We start from the raw sequence: 13,574 nt of genomic DNA, 5'->3' as shown, positions 1-13,574 counted from the left end.
TTAATAATTTATGTTGATTGTGTTATAAATACACTATTTTATATTTAAAATCTTCATGATGCTTATTCGTTCGCATTTTTAGAAATGAATTTCAACGTATAATTAATATTATGTAGGTTTATTTGATATAATATTAATATTTATTAAAATATATTTTAAAAGTTTATAAATATTATTTAGGTTTAATTAAATGTACACCACATTAAAACAACAATATAATATTGTAATAATAAGTGTCAAATATATAATTAATGGGTTTATCACATTAAAACAACAATAATATCTAACCGTAATAATACAAACAACTTTCCGACAATACAAGCAGCGATATATGCGTTTTCGTCGAAACATTTGTCAATAGTTAAGATCATAAAGAAAAATCTTTAATTTAAAGAGGCAAAACCATAATTCTCCAAAATTGTCAAAAACTAAGGAATTTGAAGCAAAAAAAAGAAGCATTTACAATGTTAAATGGGAGATACTACTATGTGGACATATTCAGGAAATGAAAAGGAAATAAATTAAAGCTAGAGCTTATTTCTCCTTTGTGTATACCTATGAACAGAGGTTCAGTATTGTCTTAGATCAGAAGAATTTCTAGGGTTCATTATATGCAGAGTTTCAGTTCTAGGAGTAAAGGTACTCGAATTGTTCTTGTTGATGCCCCCTGGACTGTCAACCTCAATCCTAGTCCATTACAGACTTAAATGGATCGAGTTCAATTTGAGGGGATACATTTCTCTATGCTTGACACGGAGAATAAATTCTCACGAAGACATAGAGCATGAACCCGGAAGTTACTTGCTAGGTCTGACACGGAGAATAAATTCTCACGAAGACGTTGCTTTCACTCCCACTTAAAAGGGGATAACTCAATTATAGAGCTTTATGTAATGTAATGCAAGTGTTGTGTGTGAGGAGAAATGTTAAACTTTTGACATAAAAATAAATACTGAAATAAAATACTTGCAAATAAAATAAAAATATAAATATTATAAAAATAATAAAAAATAAAAAGTTTGAAAAGAAAGAATTAAAATTAAATATATAAATTTTTAATTTTTAACTAATAGAGACGATTTATAATTATTTTTAAAAGTTTGACAGGTCCCAGTGGAGTCGCGCCAAGCTTGTAACGGTTTTCGTCCGGGCACGAATATTTAACTTGACGGGAAAAGTGATATGAATAAATGGTTTTGAAATAATTGGGAGTCGCCATCGGCCTTTTGGATCAGGTAGGTCGAATACCTAAAAAATATCTTTTAAAAGAGTTTTTAAGAAACATCAATTAAAAGATAAACTGATCTACGTTTTAACCAAAAATTCGTTCTTTTAATAATAAAAAGGGATTCGTGGTCGGTTACGTTTAGGGAAGGATTAGCACCCCTACAACGCCCAAAATTGGTACTTATTAACTATAATTGTCTCTATTATTAAAATTTTAAAAATTCAAAATATATTTAATTTATAATTCTACTATTTCAAAATTTTAAAGAAAATATATTAATATACATAAATAATATATTACTTATTTAGAAATATCAGAAAAGTGCTTCTAGGTGCTTTAAGACAGCTCTTTTATTAATATTTAAAAATAAATAAAAAACATTTTATTTTACTAGTAAGATATTTATTTATTCAAAAAAATATCAGAAAAGAGCTTCTAGGTGCTTTAAGACAGCTCTTTTCTTGATATTAAAATAAATAAATATCAAATATAATTATTTTTCTTAAAAGTAATTTATAAAATTAAATTTTAAATAGGAAAATAGAATAAATAAATATTATATATATTTTAAGATATATATATTGACATAATTAATAAAGAATAATATAATAATAGTAATGATAATTAAATAGTATGAACATAAAAAAAAGGTAACATATGATTAAATAATATTTAAAATACAAAATAATAAAGCTCGTAAAATAAATGAAAATATTAACTTAGGGACTAAATTATAATCTAATAAAATTAAATACCTAATTTATAATTAATTATTAAAATTATAGGGATTAAAAAATGCTATTTTCCTTATTTATTAATTGATGACTAAAATAAAAATAAAAAAATTCAATATCAGATTTAAAATAAATTAAAAATATATACTCGGGATTAAAATATTATTTATTAAAACTAAAGGACTAAATACGTATTTATCCTAATATATTATTTAATAGAAAGGACTAAAATAAATAAATCTAAAATTAAAGGACCGAATTAAAAGGATTATAAATTTGATTTAGTGACTAGAATGTAAGAGTTACAGTTTAGATGGCTACTGAAAGGGTTTAACCTTTAGTTAATTACACAGATACCCTCCCCCTTAAACGACGTCGTATGGAAGAGGGTTTATAAACCCTAAACCGGTTGGCCCTTCGGGCCAACCATTCATTTCTTCATTTCTCTTCTTCTCTAACAGAGAGAAGAAGATTTCTCTCTGGCTTCTCTCTAAAATTAGAGAGAAGCCGGCCCGGTCAGCCACCGCTGTCGGGCTCCGATTGCTGCCGCCGGCCACCGTTAGCGGTGCCGGAAATTACAAAACCCACCCCAAATCAAAGCCTCTGTTTTTCTATATCTAGGTCTAAGGTTATTTTAGCTTAAAACCTTACCAATCGTAGATCTAGGATATTTCTCTTCGACGTTTGGTTCTCTGATGATTTGTGGAGGCTCTCACGACGGCGATTTTCTCGGTAAGTCTCTTTTTTCTCTTTTTGGTTTGTATTTCCTGGGATCGTCGGTGTAGTTCTTGCTTTGTTGGTTGCTGTGTTCTCTTTCTCTGTTTTTTCTTTTTGTTTTTTTTCTTGTCGTTCTCTGCCGTCTGTGGCTGTGTTTTCTTTCTTGCAGGTGGGGTGGCTTTATAGCCACCACCGAAGCTCTCGTTGGACCGGTTCCAGAGATGAAAGGCCCGGTGAGTCACCATAGCTATGGTGGTGACTCACCATAGGGCTCAACGTGGTTAGCTTCGTGACGTTCTGGAGTGTCGACAATGGCGGTGGAGGCGTCGGCAGTGGGGCATTGGAACACCTGGCAGTGAGGCGGCGGCTGGGATTCTTGAAGCATCAGAGGCGGCTGGGATTCTGGAAGCTCAGAGGCGGCTGGGGGTGGCTAGGGTTTAGAAACCCTAGCTGAAACCTTACTAATCATTTAGGGTTTCTGGTTATCTGGACCGGTTCTGTTTGGTTTGTAACTGGGCCGGTCCAGTTGTAATTATTTATTAAATAATAATAATATATAATATTAATAATAATAATAATAAATAATGATAATAATAATTATAATAATAATAATAATACTAATAATAATAATAATAATTTTAATAATAATAATAAAAAATTTAAATGAAAAAATGATGTCTACACTGTCTAATTGTTAATTCATCCAAGTTGGTGCACTAACATAGGCAGTGATGGTGGAGATATTTTGAAGTATAATGATGCATCGCATCATGCCAAATAACCATATGCTTCCCGATTAAACAAACCAAAAAGCGAAATCTAGCTTCTTGCCTTTTCCATTTGTTTAAGCCATGAGTGTGGCCAGAATTAGGTACCATCAAATTAAATTGTTTAAATTCTAAAAGGTAATTAATTGAGTTTCTTCCCCCCCCCCCCCCCATAATGATCTATAAAGTGTTAGCGCTAATCAGGTTGTTTATTTTTTAGATTTAAAGAAATCCTAATAAAATAATCAATCTAATTGAAAATAATATCCAATTAATCCCTTCCACGTCATTTTTTACATCACGTGTCACATAACAATTCAACAGATGGTTAAAAATATTATAAAAAACTATAGTTAATTACAACTTCTAATTTAAAAGCTTAACTAAACGAGTGACTTTTTTATTATTGTTTTAGCCTTCTTAATTTTAGCCTAACCGCTGGCGGATGCATGTATATTTTAAGATAGGTACTTGTTGTTATTCTTTTTATTGATTGTATTATCTTAAAATTTTTATATTCACTTTGAAATTTAAATTTATTTTATGTTTTTTTATTTATTTTACTAATTGTACCCACTAAGGACGCAGCCACTAAGAGCTTGTGGCTCCCCACCAACCAAAAATTTGTTTTTTTCCTTTAATTTATATATAAAATTTAAATATTTATGAGATAATTATGAATTTTTTCCCAATTTTAAAAAGTTATACTTTGCTCCTTCAAATGAAATCTTAACTCTGTCCGTTTTTAGTGTCCACTTTGAAATTTTATTGATGTCAATCTCATAATTTTTTTTTTACTATCAGTACATATATATCTATTCTAAAAATATTTTTAGATTCGCCAAAAAACCTAACACATGCAAAGCTTATTCAAAATAAATCTTAAAGATATGTTGGCGTAGATGTCTTTTAATAAAATACGTATATTGATAATTAAGAAAGGATTATCATTTAATTAAACAAGAATCGATCCAAGACGGTTGAATGAGGTGCGTATCCACGCGTCTCAAACATTGTGGGGGCTGCGCTTTTTAATGTTTTTACACTACAATTATCATCCTCCGTCGGAACCAATTACATTCACTCTGGTGTTTAGATCCTGTTTTGTGTTCCGGATAATAGCTTTACATGTACCCAAATAATGATTTGAATTTTAAATTAGTTTCAATCTTCTAGATGTTTTTTAATTGAATCACTTATAAGGGTTTAATATTGCATATTTTTACTATTATTTGCTCCTCATTTATCGCTTGGATATTACTGATTTATTTCTTTTGGGTTTATTTTGGACAAAAGCTTCATTGGATTAATTACCCAAAAACCAATAGATTTCGTCGGTTCAGTCATCATCTTCAAGAAGACATGTGGAATTATCTTAAATATTTAATTTGGAATTTACCTGAGAAAATGTTATCCATAAGATGAAACATAACTCAACTATAACTACAAGACTTAAGTAACGTCCCGAATTCCAGGTTAGGAGTTTCGGTATATATGATTTGGACCTTAGAATAAAATCCTCTAGCCCATGAAGAGTTAACCTAAGTAGTAATTGATTTGGACTTGGGATGAGCCCAACAAGTGAGAAAAAGGGTGTTTTAATCAGGACCTAAATGTGGAGGGACTAGGTGAGTAATTATTCGTTTATTTGAACCAAAGTTGATTTCCATTGAATTTTGATGATATCACGTCTGTCACTCCTCCCTTTTTCATGTATTGTTTGTCTCTTCTTCATCTTTATCTTCACCTTATTCCTCTTCAAGAAATCAAACTAAAGCTTTGAACTTTAAGAGTTCCAAGCATCCTTTGTGAATCCTAAGGTAAGAATTACAATCCTCATCTCCCAAGCTTCCATTCAAGCCCTTATTTGCAAGTTTTTGTTAAGTTTCACAAACACGAGTTTTGGTGGGGTTATAGAACCTTGAGGTTTAATCCATTTTAGGGAAGTTTTGGGTATATGATTATTTTTGACACCTTCCTAAGCTTTAAAACGAGTTAATAGTTTATCTTTGTCCTAATAAGTTTAAGAGAAGGGCGGAGATCTAAACAAGAGGAAGGAAAAACTCACTCTTGGGCAATTTGGGACATTTTTCAGCAAGCTAACATCAAGGTAACATGATTCTAACACGTCCATACCATAAGTAGTTCATTAAATGTGAATAAAAGGTATTTTTGTTCATGCAAGCGCGTTAGAGTGATTTCATGGCAATATTTGTATTTGTTTGTTATATGCATGAAAGATGGTTCTTTTACCTCTAGGGCCTCAAATAAGACATTAATAAACTTTGCTAATCTTAGGGGTGCTTTGGTGAGATTTGAGTATATTTTCGTGCTCAAAACAGAGCATTCTGGGTTGTCAATATTGGTACTGGAATAACAGTATCGATACTGTTCGTCGTGTAAGGCCTAAATCATGTTATTTTGCAAGGAAAGTATCGATACTCCCTATAGAAGTATCGATACTAGGGCTCGGTATCGATACTGACGTTTTTGAAAACATCAAAACTAAATTTAGTATCGATACTCGCGGGGGTATCGATACCCAAGGTAGAGTATCAATACTCCGCATTGGAGTATTGATACCCAAGTATTTTTCAAAACATAGAAGTAAATTTTGGTATCGATACTCGCCCAATATTAATACTTACGATGATTTTTGGGCAATTTCGTTCAATCGGATTGGGGGTACAAACATGGGTGTTTTGAGTCAGTGTAAGCTACAAGTGTTCAATACAAGTGAAAATAATTAAGAGTTCTAATTTCTCACCTAGAAATCAAGCAAGATATGATGATATAAAATTGGCATCGTGTGATATTCGGGCAACAGTTTGAGCACCCAGTTACTATGACATTATGATGATCGTCATTTGTTTATGAATATTCGAATATTGTCTGTTTGGTACGCATCTGATGCACGTAAATTTCAGGTCATACTGATACGAATTTCTATGCACGTAAATTCTAGAATCGTACCCTATGTTCAACTAGGTACAGGATGTGAGCTTCCGGTGTACGTAAATTTCAGATCTCACCCTGACCTCTCAAGGATCCGAGGTAGACTGAGGGCCATAAATTTCGACACACATAAATTCTGAATCTTACCCCGAAGCTATCACGTTCTAGATAGGCTATTGTGTTGTCCAAGATGCACATAAATTTAACATTGCACCCCGGCATGTTCATGCATGAATGCATGTAGTATTGCATAGTTATTTTGTGGCACTAAGCTTGTGAGCTCAGCGCGTAGAATGTGTTTCCATGCGCAAGTTAGTTGAGGATTGTTGAGAGAGCCTACAATATCCATTCCATACCAGCCGATTATCAAAGTATGTCTTGAGTATTTGTAGAGGGCATGTATTCTGTATGGACCTTGTATAGTCAAGTTATAACTCTACTTGATTTTAAACTATATGGTCATGATGTACGTATTTTGGAGGACTCCTATATTTTGTAAACGTTGAATTGATTTCAGCTGCAATTTATGATGAATTATTTTGATGATTACAAACGTTTTTAAAAAGAAATTTTTGGGTTGACCATTTTGGTGGTTCCAAGTGACATCGTAATCCATGGATCTTCAGGTCGTACTAGATTATGATGTTACAACTTAAATATTTACTTTTAGCTTTTGTGATAAACCTTGTAAATTTAGGAATTTTAGTTTGATTATTTATTATTTTATTTAGGAATTAACTATTTATTTACTTAGAGCTCTAACTGGATTTTTAATTATTTTATTTAGGAATTAGTTATTTTATTTACTTAGAACTCTCGGGTCATAAATACCCCTTAGGTTCAATAGTTGAAAAAGAGAGATTGAAATTTATATTTCATTTTATTTATTGAAGTTTTGCTTTTCTTCATATCTTTATTTTCTTTAATTATATTCTTTTTCAAATTGCTAAGCATAATCCAATCCAAGCTTAGTTGAACTACACTTAGCCTAAAGCTTTGCGAAGCTGAATTGTAACACCCTAATCCAATCTGACCCGAAGACCAATGGATTAGAATGTCACACGGAACCATTGAGGTGGCTAACCCAAAATTTTTCTTTAAAAGCTAACTATAAAATATTTGATAAAAATCCATCCATGGTAAAATAAATAAAAATAGTAAATAAGTTTACAATTACAGGGGAGACCCTAAAACATTCAAAATAATACATACTAAGTTTAAAACAAAATAGAGTTACATCTGAATATCAATGGGTCTACAATAGTACATGCCCTCTAAAATGATTCAGACGTACTCTGATGCCTCGGCTGGACTGGAACAACTGTCGATGATAATACTCTGCTACTGGTCACATAAGAACCCACACACGAAACACATTCTGAACGCTGAGCTTATGAGCTCAGTGCCATAATAGTAACTGTACTATACTACATGCATTCACTAGATGAGTTTTCTAGTGGCATTGTATGAATAAATGTAAAATACTGATATGAATAGCTGAAATAGACATCATGGTACGATTGAGGGTTCTACATATCGGAGCTCACACACCCCTTTAGCCTTCTGATATACCTTCGGTATCTAGGGTGAGATTTGGAACTCCGTCAGAAACGTACACCCGACCAACTTACTCTATCGAGTCTTGGGGCATCTTACCCCAATCGGCTATTGAAGTGCCTTAACACTGATTGAGATATCCAATTGACTGCCATATTCTACTATAGAGACTCGGGTGTCCTGGTTGTTTCCTGAGTGTCAAACAAGACTTGTTTTATGTAGTCTTAGTTATTATTGTTTCTAGTTTTCTGAATTAATTTATGTTCTCACTTGTAGTTTTATCTGCTAATATTCAAGTGTTATTAGGACCCTCAAGTCTAATCCCTTATCTGCTGGTATCGATATTGACCATTCAATATCGATATTGGTCCTTGAGAATCGATACCCATCTTTTGGTATCGATACCTACTGACTATTGTATACTAATAGGGGAGAGAAGTATCGATACTCCTGACTAAGTATCGAACGCTAGTGTTAGGGTATCGATACTTACCTGAGTATTGATAACAAATTTAGGTTCGATGTTTTGAAAAATTACCTCAGTATCGATAACCTTACTGGGACTATCGATACTCCCACGAGTAAATACCAAAAATGTATTATGAAATTTGCTAAGTGCACCCAGTACTGATACCACCCTACGAGTATCAAGACCAGACCAACATTATCGATACTCCATGAATGAGTATCGATACTCTCCTTTGAAAACTCTTTCATTATACACTAATTGAAGAACAATATTGATACTCTCCTTTAAAAACTCTTTCATTATACACTAATTGAAGAACAATATCGATATTGTTTTTCCAGTATCGATACTCGAGACCCTAAATACTCTATTTTGGGCACAAAAATGCTAACTTTCTATCCCAAACTCTCTACTGAGGTTCCTAATTGTTATTAAAGTTTTATGTATGATTAAAGGGATCATAAAAGGACTTTTTATATGCTGAAAACGTCAAAAGATGCAAGCTACCATGAGCATGCTTCATAACTCATGTAATCTACCAAAACTTATCTACATATTTACATATGGTAGAGTTGAGTTAGAAGTGAGTTATCTTGGATTTCTAAGCTATGGAAGCACCTCAAAGTAACCTAGCACAAGTTTCTCCTTGTTCTTGCTTTGGAGCTTTCTTCTACTTCTCTCACTAAACAAGGATAAAAAAAGAAATTACTGACTTTCTTAAGAGGTTAGGAAGAGTTTAAGAACAATTTCTAAGGCTTGAACTCTTTTAAAACAGATTAAAACGCAAAAGTTCCTTAAACTATCACAAAACCCATATTTTGAATACCATGGCCAAATCTTGCAAGAGATGGCTTGACTAAAAGATTGGAAGGAGTAGTTTAAGGTTCTTACCTTGAAATTTATGGTACAGACTTGCAAGATTATAAAGTTCCAACCTTTAGCCAAGCTCTTGGAGAAGAAGAAGGTAATGAAGAAAGAAAGGAAAAAGATAAAGTTTATGGGAATGAAAAAAAAGGCATCAGGCGTGACTTCACGCGTGACTTCACCAGCATTTAAAGATTTCAGCCTTTCCAACATAAAATGGATAATTTACTCCTTGGTCCCTCAAACTTTGGTCAATCTTAAAAAAATCCCCTTTTTACTAACCATTGGGCTCAAACCAAGACCAAATCTAAGGCCCTCTCGGGTTTGCCCGAAACTCTTAACCCAAGATTTGGGGTGTTACATCAATTATAAATCGTGAGAATTGAGTTTTGTTCTTCGTAACTTAGGATAACATTCTTCGGTTATCTGGAAACTAGGAATGACAATCAACAATTCCTTTAAAATTACAACATCTTCAATCCAAAAAGACGTCGTTGGCTTGAAGGTTGTTTTAACTTATGATTGGAAAGACAAATTAGTTGGTCGTAATTCGACTTTATGTGAATAAACTTAGCAGCGGTCTGCTAAGGGGAATAAGATCGGGATTGATTATTCAAGAGACGTTATAACCCGAACCGGGATCTTTTAGTACTCAAAGTTGTTTTGGTGCTAATGGCAATAGACATGATTAGTTCAACAAAGACCAAATTTCGGAGATATGCTTAAAAATTTCGGTTAACCCGAGAGAAAAGTTAGTTGCGAAGGTCGGGCTTCATTGACTGTAACCGACGTGCTTCAATGAGAGAAAAATATTTCGATGACCGATTGAAATCGGGGCTAAGCAAAGCCTAAGGTTATATAATCTCAATTAAATTCTTCTACTTTATTTACTTTATTCATTTTCTCATTATTTTCCATTGTTATTTATTGTTATTATTTATTACTTTTATTATTTTTAAACCCCTCATTTTTACCTTTGCAGAAACCAAGGATTAAAACAATCAAATTATTCAGACTTTCTTAGTCCTATAGATCGACATTTATTTCTATATATTATTTTCATTATTTCTTTGATATTAAAGTATTATTTATTTGACAAATTCGATGTTCGTCAATCACTATAATCGATGTCCTGTCATACTATTATTTTATTTATTTTAAATAATTCAAAATGATTATAAGATAGTAACTTAAAAATAAATTCTTAATAATATACATACTGATATACACTTTATATATACAATTATTCCAAATTAGATTCTAGGATAAATTATATATTTAGTATCTAAATTATCAATTTTTGTCTATTTTAGTATTTAAACTTTTTATTTTTTTTAAAATCATACTTAATGTTTAGTTTTCATTTTATTTTAGTACCATACCATTAAAAATTTAACGCATTTAGTACTTAAGCTATCAATTTATTCCGTTTTAGTACCTAAACTTTCAATCTTTTCAAAACTTAATGTTAAATTTTGAACGACCTAATAAAATAAAAAAAACTAAAATTTTTAACGATGAAATACTAAAATAAAACAAAAAAAAATTAATATAAAAAAGTATGTTAGGGTTGGATAATTACAGCTGACTTATCACTGGGTGCCAATTGCCACCATCTTGTGTGGTCAATGAAAGAATTTAAAGCCTCTAATTATTAAAGTTAAAGCAAAAGTGGAAATAATTTTGGGGATGAATAATAAACTATCAGTAGAAGTCATTGATCCCAATCAATGGAAAACCAAGCTGTTGCCTTTTCTTTTTATGTAAAAATGAGGCCGAAGCCAGTACACCAAGCTGTTGTTTTTGTTTCTCTGGAGGAAAAGATAAAACACTTGTCACCAACGAACCATAAAAGGAAACTAAAGTCTACCTTCTGTTGTATAAAAAAGGAAGGTCCGAACCTGCTCACACGGATAAGGTTAAGGTCCAGAATAAATTAATTAGCCTTAAAATGTCACATCAATGTTCTTGACTCAGGATTATGATTGATTAATAGATAAATCCAATGGGATGAGTTCATTAATTATTAATAAATTTTAAAAATTAAAGGATGCACTATACGGGTCACTAAAGTTTTAAGGTACTTTCACTTTGCTCATCAAATTTTCAAAACTTATATTACAATCATTAAACATTTAATTCTTTTTTATTATGATCATGGTCATTAGGTGACATGTTAAAGTCTTATTCTCTAAATATTTAAAAGTATTAAATTGACGACTTACATAAAGATCAAATTTTAGTTGAATGAAATTCTCATCGATCAATCTCAATTATGGGAAAATTTTATTTTATTAAAATATTAATATAATTCAATTTTAAGCTAATTTAACGGTTGACAGTTACATTAAAAAAAATTAAGTTTTAGTTTTGATTGATAAGAGATTGATTTTTTTTCTGAGCTTGAATTGAAAAAAATCATTGAAAGAGAATAAAAATGATGACGATAGAAACTACAATTATTGCGTTTTTTAAACTTTTTGTGTAACATCTATTTTCATTAATGATTTAACAGTTTAATGATTAAAATAAACATTATTCATAACAACAATTATTCTAATGAAAGTTTTCATTGTCAAAGTGACATTATCAACATTCAGTGACTACAAATCCGGTTGCCGTTGATGAAAGTATTTGGAGCAGACATGAGTACCAAACCTGGGATTCAGCAACTCAAGTGAAAGAACTCACTTTTAAATGTTGATAGAGTGGATAAGATCTCCACCGATGCACTCTCTGTCCGAAACATCCTTTTGTCTCACCTGAAAACAGCAATTCTACAAAGGGTTTAGACCTCTTTCCTTTTATTTCCACAAAAACTTTGTTCCACTTTCACTCTCTATCTCCTCTAGTTTACTCTCTCTGATTCGAGAACTCTGGGTTTTGACCTTTCGGTGACATACCGGAGAGCTGCGTGGCCTTGATCTTAGCACAGTTAAGCCCACCCGAGATTTGCAAATTGGCTCGGTTGAATAGATCGTTTCGCAGTGCTTCATCAGCTGATTTCATATGGGAATCGAAATTACCCTCCGTTTATAAGTTCATTGTGGAGAAAGTACTGCTAGCGGATACAAGTTTGAAAAATCTGCAGAAGAAAGAACTTTATGCCAGGTTGTGCCGGCCTAATCCCTTTGATGGTGGCACAAAGGTTAGACATTATGTGGTATCCCTTTTTCTCTTTCTTACTGGTTTAGGTTAATGATCTAATCATGTTGCGTTTTGGCTATATGCAGGAGATTTGGCTAGATCAGAACACAGGTGGGGTTTGTTTATCGATTTCATCCAAGGCGTTGACAATCACCAGGATCGATGATCGGAGATATTGGAGTCATATTTCCACCGAGGAATCCAGGTGTGTTTATCTTTTCCAGATTCTAAATTAGTCCGTTATATCCCAATTTAGAAGCTTAATATAAGTTTGACCATGGTGTATAGCATTTTTAAAGCATCTGATGGAGTTGTTAACATTTATGTAGGTTAGATCGGAGCCGGCATTTAACGGCAAAGTTAATAATGAATCAAAAGAAGGATATGATTGATATAATATTGATACTTGACAGACTAAATTAAAACGATATTAAATTTGGACTAATTTAGAACTTATGTCATACTTTGGGACTATGGTGCAATTAACCCCTTTCCTATTGGTCATATTTATTGCTCAAGCTCTTTGATTTGATTTGGCCTTTGCTGCAGATATCCTACAGTAGCATACCTTCAACAAACATGATGGTTTGAAGTAGATGGAGAGCTCGAGTTTTAATTCCCTGCAGGCACTTATAGCCTATTCTTCAGACTCCAGCTCGGGAAATCTTTGAAGAGACTCGTCGAGTTTGCAACTCCGAGCAAATCCATGGATGGGACATAAAACCGGTCCAATTCCGTTTAACAACTTTGGACGGCATGCCGTGTGGTGTCATTTAGACAATCCAAGGAACTGGGTTCTTTACCATATCGGAATTTTGTTGTTGGGAGCTCTAATGCATTGACAAAGATTAAATTTCTTCGACTCAAATCGATTGCACCCATACCAAAGGTGGCCTTTGTGTGGATGCTGCGTTAATATACCCTAGTAGCATAGGGAAAGAGGTCAAATCATGTTAGTGAGAAAATGCAGAGGTGTAAATACCGATCACATGTAAAATCAAGCTTGTTTTCTTGGTAGCTCTCCTAGGGTTATATCATGTGAAAAATAGTGTCTATAATTCTCATCTGGTTATTATTTTTTCAACAAATCATAACAGATTCTGCAACAATGCTGCTTTGTTTTGCAATGCCAGAAT

General features: G+C 32.5%; 1 pseudogene; it reads left to right on the top strand.

The window, feature by feature from the left end:
- The first annotated feature begins 12,181 nt into the window (after positions 1-12,181).
- On the top strand, positions 12,182-13,411 carry LOC120192987 (annotated as a pseudogene).
- Positions 13,412-13,574: the final 163 nt, after the last annotated feature.

The sequence above is a fragment of the Hibiscus syriacus genome, unplaced genomic scaffold (assembly GCF_006381635.1).
Source record: "Hibiscus syriacus cultivar Baekdansim isolate YM2019G1 unplaced genomic scaffold, ASM638163v2 tig00116984_pilon, whole genome shotgun sequence".
Taxonomy (NCBI): Eukaryota; Viridiplantae; Streptophyta; class Magnoliopsida; order Malvales; family Malvaceae; genus Hibiscus; species Hibiscus syriacus.
The sequence above is the reverse complement of the archived record's forward strand: the minus strand, read 5'-3'. Positions and strand labels throughout refer to the sequence as shown.